The sequence below is a fragment of the Phaenicophaeus curvirostris genome, chromosome 2 (genome assembly GCF_032191515.1).
Source record: "Phaenicophaeus curvirostris isolate KB17595 chromosome 2, BPBGC_Pcur_1.0, whole genome shotgun sequence".
Classification (NCBI taxonomy): Eukaryota; Metazoa; Chordata; class Aves; order Cuculiformes; family Cuculidae; genus Phaenicophaeus; species Phaenicophaeus curvirostris.
The window spans coordinates 52,579,003-52,601,129 of record NC_091393.1 but is presented as its reverse complement, the minus strand read 5'-3'; the positions used below and the strand labels follow the sequence as shown (position 1 = coordinate 52,601,129).

At 39.8% G+C, this 22,127-nt stretch overlaps 1 protein-coding gene across 8 annotated transcripts in view; it reads left to right on the top strand.

Annotated features, from left to right (window-relative positions):
- Positions 1 to 22,127, top strand: part of ARID1B (AT-rich interaction domain 1B) — a 336,986-nt gene that overhangs the window by 187,051 nt on the left and 127,808 nt on the right. The window lies entirely within an intron of this gene.

Genomic DNA, 22,127 nt, shown 5'->3' with positions numbered 1-22,127 from the left:
GTCTTAATTTTGTTATTTGGTATAAAATCTATGAGCAAATATTACTTGTGGAAGCCCATGTGGACAGCTGGAAAGTCAGCTTGTAGTAACTCTAACAACACGAGTTGTCCAAGTGCTGGATTTGTTCTTGTTTTGCATAATTTTGCAGCTCAAAAATGGTAGTTGTTATCTGCATCCCAGTCTGTTGAGTGAGCCACTTTGTTCGTGGTCCTTTTTCACAGCGCATCTCAAGTAGAATGTAGTACGCTGAAGAGCTGCATCACCCTGTGTTCAATTGTAGATCAATGTGTGGCACGCAGTATGCTTGTTGGAGAGACCACTGTAGACCTGCTTTGCTAAGTAGATGGGCTGCATCCTAGTTATCACTTGAGTTTCTCTGGCTGGTGAGCGTTACGGTGACGACCACGGTTTTAATTGAGCTCTAATAACAGATGATTCTAAGCAGGGATGTCTGTGCATCGGCTATATCTAGTTAGCTAGGAAGAGATTTGGAAGGGGAGGGAAAGGAGAAGGTTGCCAGAACGGTAAGCTAAATCATGACAATGAAGAGTTTCCTGCTGCTGAAGGCCTATGTGCTGTGATACTACTGCAGGTGAGAAAATAGCTGTGCTATTGCTGTCAAGGTAAAAAAAAAAAATCAAGAAAATATGAAATAACTTCTCCAGCTTTATGTAGAATACCATGAACAAAAGTAAGGCACAGAAAAAATAGCACCTAAATATTAATAATGCGAGAATTTACATTGTGTCCGTATTACACATTTTTGTGTGATAAAGTGATTTAAATAAATTACTAAAACCAAACAGAGCTACTCCCATATTATTTGAAGTATTTAACACATGGTAGTCTGCAGTATTTTCTGGTTTTTATTTAATACCTACCATGCATACAGAATATTCATTGAATATTTAATAAACCTAGAGGGTCAGCTCTTGTGAACTCATCTCCATAATCCTTCAGACTAGGTAGGTAAACAGAAACATTACTGAAGATGATTGTAGCAAATCGTTCTCCCAACTGAGACACCGTGGAGGAGGTTTCTTACTTTTTGTATGGCTTGACTTCCAAGGTGGTTTTCAGTCCTGGAGTCATCTGGATGGGCATCCTCTGAAAGTCCTTTTTATTACCAGAATTCTTAAGAATTTTCTGTTGCCAAGCTTCAGTTTTACAAAACCAAACCAATACTGTCACCAACTCTTAGCATCATTCTCCAGAGTTCCAAGCAACTTTTCTGTAAGACTCCTGTTCAGAACCAGCAGACTTTTTACTGTCTTAGAACAGTAGCTTTATGTTACATAGTGAACTGTATGTGTCTAGGAATGCCATGTACTTTTTGACAATCAAGAAGAAAGGTAAATGTGTCATCCCAAATTTGTTAATCTCAGAATTTATCTTAGCTGTCTGTTTATCCATGCTGTGAAAGCACTTTTTTTCTTTCTCTCCCTTAAGAAATACCTCCTTTACTGTCTGTCTTAATAACAAATAAATGTTAAAGTCTCTGACACATTAACAAATTAATTGCTGGGCCCATGGAGAATACAAATAAGCACATTGTTTTAAATGGAAAATAAGTTTAGTTTTATAAATCAGAAAATAAGTTGGTATGGTGAATACCAGATAACATAGTTGAGATGGATGTGAGGTTAAGAGTTTGCATGGGGTAGTGCTTTCCTTGATGCCAGCTTTTAGCCTGAATTTCCATCCAGTCTATTGGAGGCTGTTCAGGAGGCTACCTTTACAGTTTTGGGTGAAACATCATAGGACCCCTCAATATGCATAAGCAGAAGCATAATTTGCTGCAAGGGGTGATTCTTCTTTTGACTCTATCTGTTCCACCTGTTCTTACACACTTGGCACTTAGTTTTAGGCTTGTTGACAGGCTCTGTTGCCTGTAGATACTAGAATACTTTTTTTTTTAAAAGAAAAAAAAATTATGATTCTACCTTGCTGGAAGAGCTTACAATGTTACCTGTTAAGTCTTAAATTCTCAACGATTTTTGTCTCATGGTAAGTTTACATACTGGCAGCGAATGGGGCTGTTACCCAGGAAAAAGCTCTGAATGAGACTGCAGAACATTGTTCAGCTTCACTGTAGTTATCATCAGTGAAGTGAAGATCTGACTGATGTAGCCTTGCTGTCCAAACCTTTCTTTTGGTTGAACAGTAGGAAGCAAAACCATTCAGCAAGTAATTTTATAGGAGGAAGAAGCCGTTAGTGTGCTGTAACGGCTTTTTCAAAGATGGTACATGTGATATTCAGTTTAATTTACACATGCATTTGTGTGTGTGCTTGAATGCCTGTTTGTTTCTTAAAGAAAATTAAAAACAAGACATCCAGATTTTGACTGATTGTTTTGTTTTAATTGTAGAAGGATTGTGATATATGCATGGTTGTGTATGGAGAGATGTAAGGGAAGTGACCACCTGGCAATCACCAACAGCTGATAGGTGATCTGGGACAGACTTAACAGTTATAGAATCATAGAATGCCTAGGTTGGAAAAGACCTTTAAGGTAAAGTCCAACCATATCTGTCTACTACTAAATCATGTCTCTAAGTACTTCATCTACTGATCTTTTAAATACCTACAGGGATGATGACTCAACCATCTCCTTTGGCAGCCTATTCCAGAGCCTGATAACCCTTTCAGTGAAGGGTTTTTTCCTAATGTCCCATCTGAACCTACCCTGGCGCGCTTGATGCCATTCTCTCTCGTCCTATCACCTGTCACTTGGGTGAAGAGACCAACACCCACCTCTCTATAACCTTCTTTCAGGTAGTTGTAGACAGTGATAAAGTCTCCCCTCAGCCTCCTCTACGATAAAAAAAGCAGTTCCCTCAGCCACTTCTTATAAGACTCGTTCTCCAGCCCCTTCACCCCCAACTGTTCAGATCCCTTTGCAGAGCCTCCCAACCCTCAAGCAGATTGACTCTGCCTCCCAGCTCAGTGTCATCTGCAAACTTACTAAGGGTGCATTCAGTCTCCTCATCCAGGTCATTGATAAAGATATTGAATAGAATTGGACCCAGCACTGACCCCTGGGAGACACCACTTGTGACTGGCATCCAGCTGGAATTAACTCCATTTACCACCACTCTTTGGGCCCAGTCATCCAGCCAATTCTTAATCCAGTAGAGGGTGCGTCTGTCCAAGCCAGTGGAAGCCAGTTTCTCAAGTGGGATACTATGAAGTACTGTGTCAAAGGCTTTACTAAAGTCCAGGAATCCTTATATCCACAGCCTTTCCCTCATCCATGAAGCAGGTCACCTTGTAAGGAGATCAGGGTAGTTTGGCAGGACCTGCCTTTCATAAACCTGTGCACTCAGGATCACCTGTTCCATGCCCTTCCCTGGCACTGAGGTCAGACTGACAGGCCTGTGGTTCCCTGGATCCTCCTCCAGCCCTTCTTGTAAATGGGCGTAACATCAGCCAGCCTCCAGTCAAGTGGAACCTCCGCAGTCAGCCGGGACTGCTGGTAGATGATGGAAAGGGGCTTGGCAAGAACTTCTGCCAGCTCCCTTAATACCCTTGGATGGATCCCATTCAGTCCCATAGACTTATGAGTGTCTAATTGGCCAAGCAAGTCTTTAACCATTTCCTCATGGATCATGGGAGCTTTGTTCTGCTCTTCCTCCCTGTCTTCTGGCTCAGGAGGGTGAGTACCCAGAGAACATCTTACCTTACTTTTAAAGTCTGAGGCAACAAAAGCATTAAATACCTCAGCCGTATCCTGTCCTTTTTCACTAATGCCCCCCCTGCATCTGGTAAAGGATGGAGATTCTCCTTGACCCTCCTTTTGTCATTGACTTATCTGTAGAAAGTTTTTTTTATTCTCTTTCACTGAAATGGCCAATTTAAGTTCTAGTTGGGCATTAGCCCTTCTGATTTTCACTCTACGTGATCACACTTCATCCCTGTAGTCCTCCCGAGATGCCTGCCCCATCTTCCAAAGCTCATATACTTTCCTCTTTTTTCTGAGATCTACCCAGATCTCTTTGCTCAGCCAAGCTGGTTTTCTCCCCTGCCAGTTAATTTTTGAGCACATGGGGATGGCCTGCTCTTGCGCCACCAGGATTTCCTTTCTAAAGAGAATCCAGCCCGCTTGGTCTCCTTTGCCCTTAAGGATTGTCTCCCAGGGAACTTTATCAACCAGCCTTCTAAACAGTCCAAAGCCTGCCCTCTGGAAGTCTGAGGTGAAGTCCTGCTGACCCCCCTCCTTACTTCTCCTAGAACTGAGAATGCTATCACCTTGTGATCACTGTGCCCCAGTTTCTTCCAACCATCACATCTCCAGAAGGCCTTCTCTGTTCACAAACAACAGGTCCAGTGGGATGCTTTCCCTAGTGAGTTCGCTCACCAGTTGTGTCAGGAAGTTGTCTTCCACACGCATCAACAACCTCTTAGACTGTTTTCTCTCCTCTATATTATATTTCCAGGAGACATCTGGCAAGTTGAAGTCCCCCACAAGGACAAGGGCTAGAGATTGTGAGACTTCTCCTAGTTGCTTGTAGAATAACCCATCAGCCTCTTCTTCCTGGCTGGGTGGTCTATAGCAGACTTCGCCATGATATTATTAGGTGCTTCACTGATTTTTACCCATAAGCATTCAACCATATCACTACTATCATTAAGCTATAGGGTATCAAAACCCTCTGTAACATAGCGGTCTACCCTGCCACCTCTCCTTCCTCACCTATTCCACCTGAAGAGCCAGCCACCGCAGCACTTCGGTTATGTGAGTCATCCTACCACATTTCTGTGATGGCTATTACATCGATGTCTTCTTGCCTTACAATTACTTTTAGTTCTTGCTTATTGCCCATGCTGCGTGCATTGGTATAAATGCACTTCAGCTGGGCCATTGATCCTACTGGTTCATTTAGATTCTGCTGAGTGTAAACTTACATAGATAATACTTGTAAGTTTCTTCAAATCTTCAGTTGCCGAGAAACTAATGTAGAATAAGAGTGAATAGATGGAGCGGTAGCTTCCCGAGTCTGCAGTCAAGACACGGGAATGTATTTCAAAGTTGGAAACTCCTTTGGTCGCATTAATCTTATTAAAACCGAATGATGACATATGAAATACTAGCAGTACGGATTTATTTTGTGTTTATTTTAGCTGGACTAGGATGATACATTTTAGCAGATGGGACCAATGTCCCCAGATGGTAGAGAAAATTAGGAGGGATACAAAGATGTGAAAAAAGAAAGAAAAAAACGAGAATGAGGTGCACAGAGCAGAAATAAAAGGTAAAAGGTTTAGCTATTTTGAGTGATGCTGATTTAAACACCAAGGCAATGAACAAATAAAAATAACAGTGTCTTGGAGTATTTTAAATCCTCCTAAGAGATTTAGATGCTCAATTTCCATTAGAACATTTTAATCCCTGAGGTAGAATTGAAAATCTTAGTCTGAAAGGTTGGTTATTATGTAAAGATTTAACTCACATTTTATTATTGTAGGAGCCACATGTTGGCATCAGTTGGAATTACGGTGTTGAATGCGGTAGCACATACTCCAGACAGACAGGCTACAAATGATGTCTGGCCCTATCTAGAGAACGAGATGCTTGACTTTTGAAATATTTGTGCTTGGTTTACTCTCCTCTTCTCTCCCTCCTTTTCCCTAAGGCTTTTACTGTCAGCATCTACCTGACCCAAATAAGGTAGGATAGAGGAGGCTTCATTCAGTTAAGCAGGGTGAGATCACCTCATCCACGTGTCTCAACCTGTCTGTCGACGTGTAAAATGCCATAAGCTCTTTTTGCAGAGATGGCCGCAGAGCCCGCCTACCGCAGCTAATGCCGAGGTGCAGTGATCCCAGCTTAGTGCAGCATTAATATAAATAAGTTTGTTAACGGCAGTCTAGCAGCTACATGTCAGAAGGCTCACAACTTTGTGCAACAGGAAAAGAGACACTTATGTTCCCACAGTGGGGGAGCTCTACCAAGAACAGGACTCTCTTATTTGGTAGTGAGCTTTAATCCTTCCATTGTGTGTCGTTTTAAGCTGTGTTGTGATGTAATTGGCTTAATCATTACTATTATGTTCCTTTGCACAAGTTAAGATTGTAATTTGACATATGGAAATAAATGGCAACTGGATTAGTGATTTGCAGGTGTCATTTAAAAACAGGGGGCAGGGAAGAAAGCCTTTCATATTTTGCAAGTGGTGTGTTTGCTAAGGTACAGAGGCAGAATTAACTACACAACTGCATCTCATGCTGTCTTGAAGTAGGAGCAAGCTTCACCTGTACATTTCTGGGACTGTGCTGCTGCAGTTGAGGAGAGAGAATCTCATTCCCGATGGATGTGTTCACTGTAGGAGTGTTTTTACATCTCCTTTGCGGAAGACAAATACAGGAGAAAAGCTTTCTCTTTGATCGAGAAATCAGCATAATAGAGACACAGCTCTATTAAAGAAATGCAGCAGGGGAGGCAGTTCTGATGTGGCTGTCTCTGTGCAGTGGAGCTTTCAGCATTGTTCGTGGAACTAGCTGTATTTTTGTTTTGTGACACAGCATAAAGTGATGACCTCATCTCCGTAATTTAGATAACTCTGGAAGTTGTTGAGAGACTCTTCTAAGTCTTTTTTAAGTACATACTGGTGGGATCCATTTTTTTTTAATGCTTTTTCTCTGATAGAGGATACAGTTGTTTTAAGAAACAAATGTACTCAGGACTAAAGTATCTTTTCTTCCAACTTTTACTTGAGTTTACTTCTTTTTTTTTTTTCTTCTTTCCTTCACCTTGCAAACACTGCTTTATTGCAACACTCAGCGTATCACAGTGCATCTTCTGATCTTCTGTAGCCCACTTATTTTCATGGTTCCAGATAGGAGAAATTAAAACACCGAGGGGAAATTCAGCTACACAGCATAGCTACATGTCAGCTTCCTGGCTTGAAGCATAGGACACCAAAGAGAACACATTTGGTGGTAGAGTCTTGAGTTCAACTGTTCAAATCTAGAAGGAAACTGTTGTTCTAGCAGTATTCGTAAAAAAGAAGCCTTGAGCTACAAGATGGAGTAGAGATGCCATTTGAGAAAATGTGTTCTCAAGAGATATTTTCTTATTTTATTTTTAATTTGCATTCAAAATTGTACTTTTTCTTGGAATAAAGGAGAAAAGAAGCCACTGAAGGAGAAGAAAAAGTAGGCATTAAAAATTGTTTTCTTTTAACACAGCCTTGTTTAAGACAGCTTTCTTTTGTTGAAAGCTCTGAGCAGCCTCTGCTTCTGCCATCTGGTGGCTGCTAATAAAAGTTGCATCTTCAAAGCCAAATTAAATTGTTTTAAAGCCAATTAATCCTATTCAGAAGAGGATGTTTTCAAGTGTCTGAATTATCTCTGTCTTGATATGTTGACACTTGGAGTGTCTATGTGTGTGCTTAGTATATGGGAAAATATAGAGAAGTGAGTCCTCATTTACATCTGTCTGTGCTCTGTTGACTTTGGTAGGAACCTGGGGGTTGTAAATAGGTTTTTGGATTTGTTTCTGCTTAGAAAAAATAGATATTCATGTTAGCCTCCAGTAACTTCTGTTCTGCTGCTCAGAGTAGAGTTAGGATTACATGTTTCGCCAGTTCTGTTGTTGTTTTACTTGTGGAGTTGTTTTACCTAAGGTGTTGGGGTGACTAAGGGATTTTCCAGCCTTCTTTCTTTGAGTCGTTTTTAAAGCTATGTTTTAGGATTGCTGCGCTCTTCTCAGTGCCCTCTGTGCTAAGTGTTTTCCAAGAGCAGGGAATGGTATTAAAGCAGGGAAAAACGTGCTCTTTTAGTGTTCTCGGGCACCCCATACAGATGTGTCAAAGTGTTTTTGAAGTAGTTACGACTAAGTAGGTAGCAACAACTTAAACATGTTTTTGCCTGGACTTATGCATATCACTGCTGTCTTATTTGGAACAATCCAGGAATATGAAAAACTGGGCAACTGTGATTATATTTTAGGAATTTCATTTATGTAGTTGATAGCTTGTAATGTGCGGTAAGTTTAGTCTCAATAAATATTTCTATGGTTTGGGTTTTTTTTTTCCTCCAGTTTGCTTTATTGAAATTAAGAGGTACACTAAGAGATTTAGAACTGTAAGTTCTTCTCCATCCATTGTGCAGTGGTACAACTTTGTTCTGAGTGCTGCACCTTGAGTACTGAGGGTGAAATCAGAACAAGAGTGCTGCACCCCACCAAAATCCATTCCAAACAACACCTGCTTGTTGCGGTGCCCACCGACCACAGCTCGCTTCTGCTACTGATATGGAGAGAATTTTAAAGCTCTGTAGGAGGACAGAAAAAATGAGGGCTTCCTAAAGGACCTAGTGTCTCCTCGTGCAGTGGAGCTGCATCTGGGCAATTCCAAAACAAACTTGTATGAAGAAGATAAGATTAAATGATACATAAAACGGGGCGGGGGGGAAACGTATGTTAGCTGAGAATCCCTGGGTGTAAGAATGTCAAGACATGCTGTATAGCTGATGTAGTAGGAGTTGACTCTTCCCTCTTTGTGCCCTGTTACCCATTCTTCTGGACTGTAGTCTCAGGAAAGACAAGATAAGGCAAGGAAGGAACTGTCTCTTGTGGTAGAGTCTGTGCAGCTACAGAATGAGGGCTTTCTTGGATATTCCCTTGTTTCTTCTTTTGCCAGTGACCAAAACTAGTGAGAAATGTATGTTGAATGCTCATTTTCAGTGTGAAGCATCTCATGATGCTTGCAGAATAAATGCTGCTGGCCTCAAAGTTAGACTTAGGCAGACTGCATGGGTATGTGGTAATATTTGTTTTACAAAGCTCTTGGCACCCTTGAACATCACTATTACACTGTTTGCCCAGCGCCCTGCAACCAGCTGGGACTAGTGCTAAAAACACATAAACTGTTAGCTTTCTTCCTGCATCATCTCTGCTTTGGGGTATATATAAACCTGGTGAACAGCCTTTGTCTCCAGTACTGCATGGTTTCTGTTACTAGGGTGTGGATGGGCACCACACTTAGCAGTTTGATACAAGTACAAAGCTCCCACTGTGTGTCCAAGAGTACCAGGGAGCAGAAATCAGTGTGCAGCTTTCAGAAAGAGATGCGTATGTAATTCAAGGCAACTGTTTAGTATTTGCTAAAGTGTCATCTGTAACTGAGAAGGCTTGGCAACTGATTTTGCTTTTCTGATTGATGAGTATCCCTCTTCGATCAGTATTTCTTCTGCATTTCTGTGCCGATTTAGGTTGCTGCATTGTTGAAATTAGCTGCTGCAACCACCCAGCTTTTGTGGCAGCAGCAGTCCATACTCCCCCATGCTGCTTTTTTGAAGACAGGCTCTATAATATGGTTGGCCCTTTCCAAACTTTGTAGAAATGCCAAAAAAGTATGAGGTTTTATATTGTTTTCATGGTGGAAACATGCATCACCGTGAGAGTTTGATTTGCACCTACCATTTGACACCAGTCACTATGATGCAGCAATAAAAATTACCATTAAAAATAGAGAGAATTTATTTTCTCAGTCTTCTTTCTGTTGCTCTCTACATTTTTACCATGTGGGTGCGCTTAGGTGGCCTGCATCTGACTGGCTGTGATGCTCAGGCTACTCCCTGTGTCGGCTCCCTCCTGTTGACATGAAACCTGGGTGATGCTTGCCTAACACGGCAGGTCCTTTACAGTTCTGTGTGGCCCCTTTGATTTATACTGCTGGTTTGAACTTTGAGGGGAGTATCAGATTTACCAAGAAGTCATCTAGCAATCCAATCGGAACACGATGTTTGCTTGTAAATACCTGCACATTTTAAATAGCTGTTGAGGCAGGTGGTCTCTTTGTTTGAGGGTGGGAAGAGGGCAGAACAGAGTATTTGCAAATAGCTTGCTGTTGCTTCTTGATTAGGAGAGCAGGTTAGACCAGATTTCTTTTTCTTCTGTAAATTCTGCCTGATTACACAACTGGTGGGATGAGAACTGGTCCCTCCAGCTACCAACCCCACCTTGCTGCAGGAAGCATGCTCCAATTCATATTGTGACTTAAAAAACAACAACAAAGAAACCATAAATATTTTTTAAAACGACTGTTTGTTTGCTTCTTTTGTGTAGAGTTCTCTTTTAACAGCATGAAATACATGTATAGAAAAAGATTGAGACTTTACTATGTGGCTGCTTCCCCTGATTGCATTGTCGGCTTGTTAAAACTAATGCTAGGTTTGAAGAATAGGAACTGCAAAGAGGAACGTGAGAAAGTTGTTGGGCAGACAGGTGTGATTTAGGTTTTCATTTCCCCTTTTATTTTCATGAGACAAGGTCAGGTGTGTATGATGCTTTGGAACTGTGCTTTGCTGAAAAAAGGCTGTTGTCGTGTCGCAGATTTCAGAGGAAAAGTAATGACAATAATGCAGTCTTGGGCTTTTTCCTGAACATATATTTCTCTTACAAAAAACAGAGTTTTGTAACTTTGAAGCTTCAATTATTCCATTGTGCATTTTTTAAGAATTTCTTCTTGAGAGACAGGGTTTTCTATTGAATTGGATTTTTGACGGGTAATTTTATTGGATTAGAATGACACTGGGAAATCTTGCTTTTCAAGGTCATTTCTTTGATTTTCTTGGTGAACAGTTAATTATACAGGGTCTTAATATTTCCTTCTATAGGAAGATCAAGATTACAGATGCTTCTGGCATGATTTTCATTCTGTTGCAATGTTTTAAATTCTTTAATATTGTACGCATGTAAACTAGTGTTACAATCATTCTAGCTGTTTTATGATTTTACTACTGAATCCTTGCTACTGCCTGGACTAGAAAGCAGGCAGATTTGCAGTCTCTTTAGTAAAACTTGCATTAACATTTTAATCTGAAGCAAAATAAGCATCGTTCGTACCATTCAATTTAATGTGACTGTCTGTTTTCATTCCACTGGCTGATCCCCCCCCAATCAAGATGTATTTGAGTCTCCCTGAGCCTCCTGTGAAACCTCCTCTCAGTGTTATTCCTTGTGTCAGAACCGATGTACTGATTACCTCGTAAATGTGATCTATATCTAGAGTGGTTTTACAACTCCAGTCCTTGTGTAAGGGCTGTGCTCCGATGGAGGGATGTACATCGTAAAAACACTTGTGGAAAGAACATTTAGAATACATATTAATTCAAAAATTAATAAATGTATTTCGAGAAATGTGTTAACTACTGTTTATGGAAGAAGGCAATGAAGTGAATCATGTGGAACTGGCTTTTGTCACGTCTAAGTAACCAAATATCATTATAGCACATATGATTGCATGCAAAAGCTTTACTGTAATGTAGGTATGACTGTTTATATGCTTATTATCTCATAGTTGTTTAGATGAGGTGTGTGCAGAATGCTGCCAAGGTCACAGTTGTTAAGCTGCCCTGGATAGTATTGAGGAAGGAGTTACATTAGTTAAAGCTTTTTTACTTTTTTAAGTAAATTTTTTTTTACCAGCCATGTTGTCAAAAAGGGATCTGGAAGGAGAAATTTTGCAGATCCTGGGCTTGGACGTGGCATGTAATCAAGGATAGTAATTAGGACTAGAATCGGTGTCTTTGGTGGAACAAATATTGAAGATGGTCACAATGCTCATAGGATCCTGTGTGCTGCCTGGCTTAGCTATTTAAATGCTTGAAAGTGGGAAGGAGAAGTTCAAACTTGATACAGTGAGCAAGGGAAAGCTGATGGAGCACATTAAAAATGCAAGCTGACCTAGATATACTGTTGAATGGTGCCATGTGGTGTGCAGCTTTATATGGCAGGCTGCAGCGACTTGTCGACCGGAATAAAGCTAAAAAAGCTGACAGTACTGCACTGTTTACCAGTCCAAAGAGAAGATAGAAGAATTGGACCATCCTTCTGTTTCATAGGTGATGTTAAGAAAAACAACACTATTAGAGCTGTTTCCTTATGAGAGCAGCTATTGTAAATGTATACAATGTTTGTTAAAAAAAAACCAACACTGCAGAAATTACTTCTGGGGCTGATCATTGTGCATGCCCCATCACAAGTGTGTGTGTGTCTGCTCTCTCCTCTATTCTGTCTAAGCTACTTGTACACAGAACCATGGAGATGGAAGAAAAAATAGTATTATGTTGGTTGATCAGAGCTAAACTCTTTCTGCAATATGATGATATTGAGAATGGGAAAGAGTAGCAGAATCCGGCCATTAATTTTAATTCCAGATTAACTTTGAAGAACTATTTTAAGAGGTGTCAAAGAATCAGAAAATGTTAATATGATATTATTATTTTTCAGATAATGAATATTAAAATAGCTTTTGGGTGCTGTTTGAAAGTTCATGGAAAGTCATTCATTTTGGTAATGAGACAGTTTCAATTTGGAATGATTATCTTAGCTTATTTATAAATACCAAAAAAGCACAGAGAGGAAATGTTGACCTTCTCTCCCCAGCCCCACCCTTGCATCTGCCTTAGCCTCAGTTGGAGCTGCATGAACGTAGGCATATATGATGGGAATATTGTCTATTTTTATAGGACTAGGAGGTTTAAAATTGGTGGGTTTTTTTCTAGGGCTGTAAGTTATAATGTGTTTTCAGTTGGTACAATAATAATAAAAAGGCTTGCATGTACCTGTGATGCATTTGATTCCTCCCTGCAGTGACTCATTGTGGATCTCTCTTACAGCTAAGTGCTTATTCCTTGTGATCAGAGGAAAATGCTACACACCTTCTGCTTCGTGCCCATTAAATTCAAGTTTCTATTGTAGGCAGCATTACACAGCTATCTTTGAGAATTAAAGGGAGGGAAAAAAAATCAAGAACAGTAACTGAAGTGAAAATTTAAAAAGACACCTTGTTCCCCCTCAACCCTAATGTCAATTTTCAGTGCGTTTCTGGTTTTGAGCTTGCCTCTTCCAATTTTACAAAATTTTCTTTCTTCTTCTTCAGAGCTCCCGCCCTTGGTACCCTGTTGAAATTAGTGACCACGATGCCAGTTGTGCTCTTCTCTCTCCTGGAACCTAAATGATGGATATCAATATTCTTAAATCTTGTTCTATGGAACATAATGTGTAGTTCCTTTATCTGGACCAGTATTTTGAGTTGAAAAAGGGATTGTTTTCTCCTATCGTGTTACCATTTTCCCCTCTCACCTTTTTCATTCCCTTAGGGAATGGTCTGGAGAACAAAGTGTCCATGTTCCTGGGAACAGAAATAGATTGCTCCATTCATAATTTAGTGATCTATTTCTGTTGGGCAAAGTTAAGCACATGCTTAACTTCAGGTCTGTGATTAAATCTCACTGACTCCAGTATGACTTAAATGCTTTGCAAAACTGTGGCTTTTATTCCCATCTCACCATCGCATCCTTCTGTCTCATTGCTTTTTTTTTTTTTTTGCCTTTTTTTTTTTGTCTTTTTTTTTTCCTCCCCCTCCTCTGCCGTGCTGCAAGTTGACTGTGCTTAGTGTCAGCAGTTTATGTTCTGCATGTTTAATGAAGGCCATGGCTCAGCTCGGCATAGCCCTTCCCCTTACGCTAACAGAATTTTGATAAATGAGATTTCCTGGTGTGGAGAGCTGAGAGGGGGTTTTGACGGGAAAAGGCAGGGCATGAAATCAGCAGGTGTCAGGGTGCGCAAATTATAGGCATTTTAAACCAAAAATGAAATAAAAAGCTTGTTATGACTAACCGTCTTCAAAATGTATATCTTCCGATGAAACACAAAAAAAGGATTTAACAATATACTGGCAAAACAAAAGTAAACTCAGGAAGATGTAATCTGAATCAACATATTTCTACCTTTCCTTTTGCTCCATATTCCCTGTGCCTGCCACCTCAGTCATCAAAGTATGTTGTATAAACAATAGAATTACAGTAATCATTGCTGCATTTAGCACATGGAAATGTATTTCAGTTGTGGTTTATATCCTGTGTTGATCTAAACCATTAGAAATTCTCTATGTTATGCCCACTGAAGTTATTGACTGCACTAGAATAAGAGAGGGAACTAGTTGCACAGATGAAAAGAAACTGCCAGGAGATATTGAGAAAACTTTTCAACTAAGGTACATTTCTGTGATCCTTTTTTCTGTCCTGTTTTCATTTTTCTGCTACTGCTCACTACTTCCCCCTGCCCCCACACTTTCAGCCTTTCTCCGTCGTGCAGATTTAGCTCGTTCAGTGACCGATCTCCTATTCAGACCGCATTACTGTCTACTTTAAAAAAATCTTTTCATGTGCTCACATGTGCCAGTGAGGTATTGAGTTGTTGAAATAACATCAAACCCGTCACTGGAGATCATAATCTGACACGAATGATTGAAGGCCAGAAATGGATCCTGCAGACCTAAAACTGGAGCTATGTCGTTACCTTATGTAACATTGGGTAGAAGTTTCTGCAGTTGTACTGGATTAGAGATGAATTGTTTTTATTGGAGAGATGAAGAGAAAGGACAGTTGGTATGGTTATTATAATTAATAAATAACACAGTTAATTACTGTGCTGGCTCTCCAGTATGTTCAGAGATTAATTTAAATCAATTTGCGCTCACTTCCATTAAAATATTCAAACCTACATTTGTATGCACACACAAAGAAATATAAAATGCATATACACAGAGCAGTGTGTTTAAATATACGTACATATAATTTTGTTTCTTATGTACTTATATTTACTTACTTTTTTTTTTTTTTACTTACTTTTCTTTTTTTGGCAGGATTTTTGCATGGCTTTAAAGGAGGGTTAATTGTGGATCTTTTAACTTTACCATGAATTGGTTCATACCATGTCTGTGTGCTAAATCTTCCCGTGATGCATACAGGAAGTTTCTCAGGATTTTCTGCTCAGCTCCAACCACGCTTCTTCCCTCCTCTCAGCCATGAGCTGATGGAGCTCTCCCAGAGTCAGGAACTTGGCGTTGCACATGATCACCCACTGACATGTTCTAGTGTACAATTTTTCTGTTACAGAGAGTATATTTCTTGTTAATTATTGGGATATACTCATCATTCTACTTCCTTCTCAGATGTTTCAGAGCAAAGCAACTGCAGTTGCACAGGCAGTGGCTTCCAGTGGTGGACCTTCGGCTATTTTGTACCATTTCACTGTATTTCAGTGTACCTTGTAATACACCCCTTTAAAATCCTGAATTACAATCTCTTATTCCCCTCAGTCACAAAGAGCGTTTACTGACATGTGCTGGTGACTGGGTGCTGGGCAGGCAGAATTCATGATTCCTGTAAGCTGCAGACAGAAAGGGCTCTTCCAGAACATCTGATCAAGCCTTTTGGGCCATCAGGCAACTGCTATGGGAGATTCCATTAGTGTCCCTTGTCTTAGGTTTGTTGTGTTCAGGGCTGAAGTGTTTGGGAAGGACAACAGAGGAGCTGGTTGTGGCTGTGGTGCTCCTCTCTGCAGAGAAACAGTACCAACCTTAGATGCTCCAGCACCTCCTGGACCTTGATTTTGTGCGTTTCATTTTTGTCCCAAAGTGGCAGTCACAATTTTAAAGTTGAACATAGGAATGAAAAAGGGGCATGAGCCACATTACCATTAAGCATATGGGTACACAAGCGCCTGGGTCTGTTTGCTGTTTGAGATGTACAAGACAGTTTGATTGTAAATTACTTGTTCCACGATTCTTCCATTAGCTTTACTAGGCTGTCAAGAGTATTTTAAGGAAGCAGTGGACTCAGGCTTCATTTCAGGCACCGTTTTGTCATGGCAAGTGAGAGCCAGGCTGAAAATCATGTCTCGATTTGATGGGACTGTGCAGAGAAGCAAGTTGGTGCTCCATGGCAAGCGAGCAGGGCAGTGTGGGGCAGCCACCTGCTCATGCATCAGCAGCAGATCTGTCTGCAAGGGCCATTACCATCAGAATTGATGGCAAAATAATTTTCCTACCTCACAGGTTTGATTTCAGTGGGATTGAGCTAGGACTTGAATATACACTTAAATATATCTTCCCCAGGAAAGGATGTGCCCTCGTTTGTTTGGACAGTGCTCTTAATATTTTGGGGTTACTGAAGAGAAACTGTGCATGGGTGATGTGCTATGACCTTATCTCCATCAGATTTGAAATATATGGTTTTAGTTAAACAAACAAAAACTGTGTTAAAAGGGAAAAAGGAAAATAATGTCCTTTCTGCATTTGCGAGTTAGACCCTCTTTTTTTTCTCCCTTAAAATGCAGGGAATTGGATGAAGAGTAGTTACATTTTAAAAAGAAAAAAATCCTTTTGCTGACTGCCACTTCCTTCAGACTGCTAGGCAGAACAAAATCTTCAATCCAGAAGAGAAATGTTTCAGAAGTATATGATACATTCTTTTTGCAAGAATTCCTAAAATATTAGTTTACCTTTTGAAAAACTTAAAGTTCATTAGGAAGAAGAGTTTTTATGGCATCGCCTGGTTCCACAGTTTCTCTGTGTTGATCTTTGCTGCAAATACTTGTTTTACCAAAGAGCATTGCTCACGAAGATTTGGAGATTAGTTAGTGATATTTTACTCTGCTGTAAAGTAATTATACTCTATGACAGCCATCGTAAATTGGAGATTGCATTCCATACATACCCCTCCATCATGTTCTGGCAAAGATCATCCTTCTGCTTAATCTGATAAAATATAATTTTCAAATCCCAAATGTGCATACACATAAAAACCACCCATAGTGAGGATGCCTGTTGCTTTGTAGCATTGGCCAGGATATTGAGTGGTTTACTTTTACATCATCAGACTGCAGATTATTATGTGATCAACTGCAGCATTAACTTTACCCCTGGGAGAGCGCTGGCTTCTCTGAGCACACTCTGCACCCTGCGGATAGGGTGCCACAACTGTGTGGAAGCCAGGGTGCCACACTGGGCAGATTGCTCTTACTTAACCTTAAATGTGTTAACAGCCCTCAGTTAGAGGGATTTTTCAAATCCAGGGTTATGTGGAGCCCTAAGTGTCCCCAGAACTGGGGGCCACAGTCTGCAGATTTGAGATGGACTTGTGATGAGGCCCAGAGAATCGCTTTGCTTCAGCAGAGGAGAAAAGTTAGCCTGCTTTTGGGGGTTTTTTTGTTGGGTTTTTTTTTCCCACTGCCACGCCTTTAAGTTGACAAAAAAATAGCTTATGAGGTCTGGACAGATTTCCAGATCTTTCTCCTCATTAAAATTGTCTCCTCTTATTTTTGTCTTGCACTTCCAATTTTGCTTTGCAGAGTTATTTGAGTTCAATGTGTTCTAATTTAGAAGTGAAAGATGATTTTTTCTACACTCAAATGCATGTGATCATTGTAGCGCAGTCTTCTTGCATACTTCAGCAGTCTTGGACTGTCTCACTCCAGGGCTTGCTTCCCTCGAGGCTCATCTCCTCACCATGTTTTGATAAGAAGATGAAAGGTGCAGAAAAGGGCTGGTGTTGAATGGAAGTTCATTGTCTTGGTCTTTGATTTATCCCCTTATCTAGATGTAGAATATCTTACGCCTAAATATTTTAGTAACTTAGAGGAAAGAACTGTGAAGTAATACATTTTTTCTAAATTTAATTTTCCAAATGCCAACAAGCTCAGTACATCCTGGGACATGTAACCTCAAAGTGCAGAGTATGAATAAGCCACTCAACTATGTAAATTGATCAAACATCAGTCAGTAGATTGAAGTGTATATATTTGCATATGTACACTCGTATATGACATTTGGTCTAGAAGAGAGTCAATCTGCGTGGCTGGAAAGATGTTTAGTAAATGTGAATACAACCATTTTGACATCTAGGCTAATCAGTTTAAGAGCAGGTTGCCTTGTTTCTATAATTGGTTTTGCCCCCTTGTGATTTTATTATTACAAAAAAAAAAAAGAAAACAAAAGCAAGAGGCACCCTCAAGTAACGTGGAATATAGTTTGAATGCAGTGTTATTTGTTAGTATTTCCAAGTTACAACCCCTCACCGTGCAATAGAGTTTGTGCTAGGGAGCGTATGTGGAAGAGCTAAATTGGTTTTCTATCAATTTTCAGATTTTTTTATGAATACACTCTGAATTTTCATTCTTCCAATGAGAAGATCTTGCAAAAGGCTTACATATATAAAATTCTAGCTGCACGTCTGTGGAACCCTGCATGCTTAGTTGGAAGTAACAAAATTAAAGACTTTATATACCTTGGGCCCATTTTGTACATGCCAGTCTTATGGAGAGCGATGATATTAAACTCTTCAGTAAAAATAAAATGAGCCTGAGGTTGTCACTGTAGATTGCCCACAGCTCTGCTTGTTGCTTATGCATCACTGTTGAGCTTTAGGAAAGGGTCCAAAAAATTCAGGAGGGGTACTCTTCAGAGTTTCAGCTGGTGCAAGCCTCCCTCCCAGGGTTGGCGCCTGCCATAGCTGAGCAGAGAGAAGCTCCCACCTTCAAGTCATTTCATTGTGTAACAATGGAAAGACAATTTTTTAAAGTTAATTTGGTAAGCTAGTTTGATATTTGAAGTGTGTCCAAAATTGGAATGTAGTGTTTCTGGGTTCCAAAATGTTTTACTTTATAATAATTCATATTTGTATTTCCCTAGTGGATCACCATCAAGGAATTATAATTAAAGGGATTATAAATGGTTTCTATTCTTGCATACATATGATTTTGCACATCAGAAAGAAAAGTATTTTAAAACAAGCTGTTTTAAAGGGGATCTATGTTAGCATTTTTGTTCTGTAGCTGTATATCATCATCCCTGACAGAAAATAAAAATGGGTTAATACCTGGAACCAGCCTGCAAAGAAATTGTAAGGTAGGTGATACGATAAGCAGGTGTTTAATTCCAAAATACTATTTGGACATTATCCTGGTTTTGGAATGTTTTTAAAGGAGAGAATCCTAAGCTCTTTTTAATAATTCCATTTAGAGACAATACTATTGGTGGGCATTCTCTGAATTCTGTTACTTCATTGATTCATCTCATTTCTTTAACACTGTTTATGGAAGACAACAATGGAAATTTCGCTAACCTGTCTTTATGATGATGTAAGTTATTTAATAATGCGGATTTTGACAGTCTTAGACAAGCAAAGATTTCATCATTTCCGTGATACCATATGAATTATAGGAAGTGAAATAACCATATGTACCTGCTTTCATTCATGCATCTGTAGAAAGGGAATGAGAATAGCTATGTGTAGAAATGATTGCTTTCCATATATTTAGGGAAATTCTTCTGATAAAGGGAACCTTAATGTCATTTTTGAGACCATGTGTGTTTTTCTAACAGTCTCCCAAGCAGTAACTGAAATGCATAGTGTTATATTCTCTAATAAGATCTCAAAATAACTGTGTTTTCTCTTGGATGGAAAATGCTGTTAACTTTTGAGACAGTTGTATCCCCACATCATAGGTGTGGTTGTGGTGAAAAATCCATGGAAAAAAAAGAGCCATTGTTCCCCTTAATCATATAATCCAGCCAGCATAGGAAGTATTTTAAATTAAAAGAGGTTTCCCTTGTTTCTAACCTTCCTCTCGGATTTGAAGGTTCTGGGACCGGAACATGCTATTTTCCCCATTTTGCTGCCACTTCCCAAAAGAGAATCATGGAATCATAGAATGGTTTGAGTCCAAAGGGACCTTAAAGGTCATCTGGTTCCAACCCTGCTCCCATGGGGATGGACACCTTCCGCTAGATCAAACTGGAAGGAAGAAGAACATTTGTTTAATTCCCATTTGGAAAACAACATTCTAGGGAAGACATTTATCTCCTCAGCTTTGTCTTGGTCCTTCTGTTTCACTCCAGAAAAGTAGTGACTGAGTGTTGCTACGATATTACATCTATGCAATTTGTCAAAGCTTATGGGATTTTCACTTGGGTTACAGAAGGCTCGTTAGTCATCAAGTCAATTGAACATAGGTCATAATTATTACATTATTAGAGTGTACTTGAAAAGGATAAATAAGTGTTAGAGTTGTGAGATCTGTTGGAATAAAAGGGAAGTATTCTAATAAAAAAAGTCAGTATTTTAATATTCCTCAAATTCCACAAAACAAACACGAACCAGACTTTCAAATAAATAATACTACTACATTGACGATAAAAATTCAGTGATAAAGGGATACTGCTGCCTAATTTGTTACACATAAACCTGTGCAGTTTTGAAGGAAGGGACGATACTTCTGTCTGTTTCTCTAGACTGTCCTTAGTGAGGACATGAAGACTTTGCATCCACGAGAGAACCGCTCTGTGGCTAAGCTTTGCAAATCTACACACTTCCAGTAGTCGTCAAGGTCTAGTTTCAGTAGTAGGTTATGATTCCTTACTAACCACTTACTCCAGAGAATACATCTTCCTATCAGTTCTTAGATTTATCTTGTGTGCCTTTCCTGCAGACTGGTTTTTTTTTTTGTCTGTGTTCAAACACTGTGTTAATGTCCACTACCAGCAGAGTAATGTTGAGAGAAGAATAGAGTAACCTACAGAATTATCCATCGTTGCTGTAGGCCGGGGGTTGGTGATATACTCACACTTACCTCCCACTGCTTTTCTGACTATGATGTTGTATAGTTTATGTCTCTATTTTTATAGCTTGGCAGACAGGCGTTGTCCAAGAGTAGGAGAATGAGTCTCATAATGTGCAAGGCAGCTGCAGCATGTCACATTTGCACTTTCAAAACCTCAACACAGAAATTCCCTTGCTGGATAGAAATTTGCGTGCAGCTTGAAGGCATTAAGCTACTGCATCTCTAGGAAATCATGGTGGAACTTGATCCCTTTGTTGCTTACAGAATCATGGTCGTGGATGAAAGGAAATGTTGTTCCTGAAACTCAGTTGTTCCAAATTAATGTAGATTTGGAAATTTCTTTTTAAGTTGCTTTTCGTTCCAGATACTGGTGGAGGGGTTTGTATCGCATGTTCTCTTTCCATCTGAAGTGCCGGGACCTTGCCTTGACAGCTACTGTTTGCAGAGCCTTTCATATTCACTATGGAAATTTTTTATTTGCACATAATTTTGGATGTTGTTACTAGATGAATTATGCTTTTCTCCAAAATATGAACTGCAATATGTTTCTGGTTGTGCCATCAAGTCGTTTAAATGCACAAAACTTAGCCTAAGGTTTTGGTGTTGTGTGGTGAGCCTGCTTTTTATTTGCTTCCTTGGATTGGCTGAGATCAGCCATGGTATAACATAACACAGAATTTGAGTTGTGTGATTTTTAGGATCATCTCTACATTCTTTAGGTTAGGTCCCTACTCGGAAATCCTTTGACATATGTTGTTGCAGAAGGTATTGACTACTCCTAGCCACTTACCAGAAGCTACCAATCTTGCAAGAGGTAGAAATATATTGCGATAGTCCAGAGAATCACAGATCATAGCATAAAGCATGAATTCGGTTTAAGAACCTAGGTGCTAGTTTCCATTGATTCTTCTGTAACAGCAGAAAAGTGGTGATGTAGACAGATAGAAGAGCCCTAACCTGCCCCAAATTATCCCTGTAGGTACACTACGGGGCTGCTTGCACCTCAAAGTGCCTCACCAGTTCCTGGGAAAGCTTTCTGTCATTTCTATCTAGCCTGCCAAATCCTTCACTTTTTGGCTTTCGAGATTTATCTACTGAGAAGTTAGGGAAACTTGCATACTTGTGCAAAATTGGATTTGGTCTCAGTCTCCTTCCTCCCAGGGAAGTTGTTAATTGCATAAAGCTGGATGTTGGTGTTGAGGAGAACAGAAAGATGAAAGGAAGAACAAAAGCATAGCAGATGCATTTCTTAGCACAGGGTGACGTGAAGGGCAGTGCTGGCGAGGCTCATTCAGTGGTGCTATGCTTCCCTTGTATCACAGAAATTAGGAAACCTCTTCTCAAAAGCTACTGAACTCTTTTTATGAGCAGTAAATACACTGCAGAAAGAAAAGCGGCGTCTGTAGGGGGCTTTATAAAGGTTCATGTAACAGCATCTAACTTAGTGTTTGTTTTCCACCATATAACCTGTTATGACCCAGCTGACCAACCTTCACTCCCTTTGCTGGGACGTATATGGAACAGGAGGAGGGAAATCAGCAATTGTGGGAGAGAAATAAAAAAAAAAAAAAAAAAAGCTTTTTAGAAAAATAATAGGGTTTTTTTTTAAAGTCTTTCTGTCATTTCAAAGCCAAGACTTGAAGCCAATTTTAATGGCTTTTTTTCCCCCTGTTGATTGGCTTCTTCTCAAGTCACATAATTTTCATTGAATCT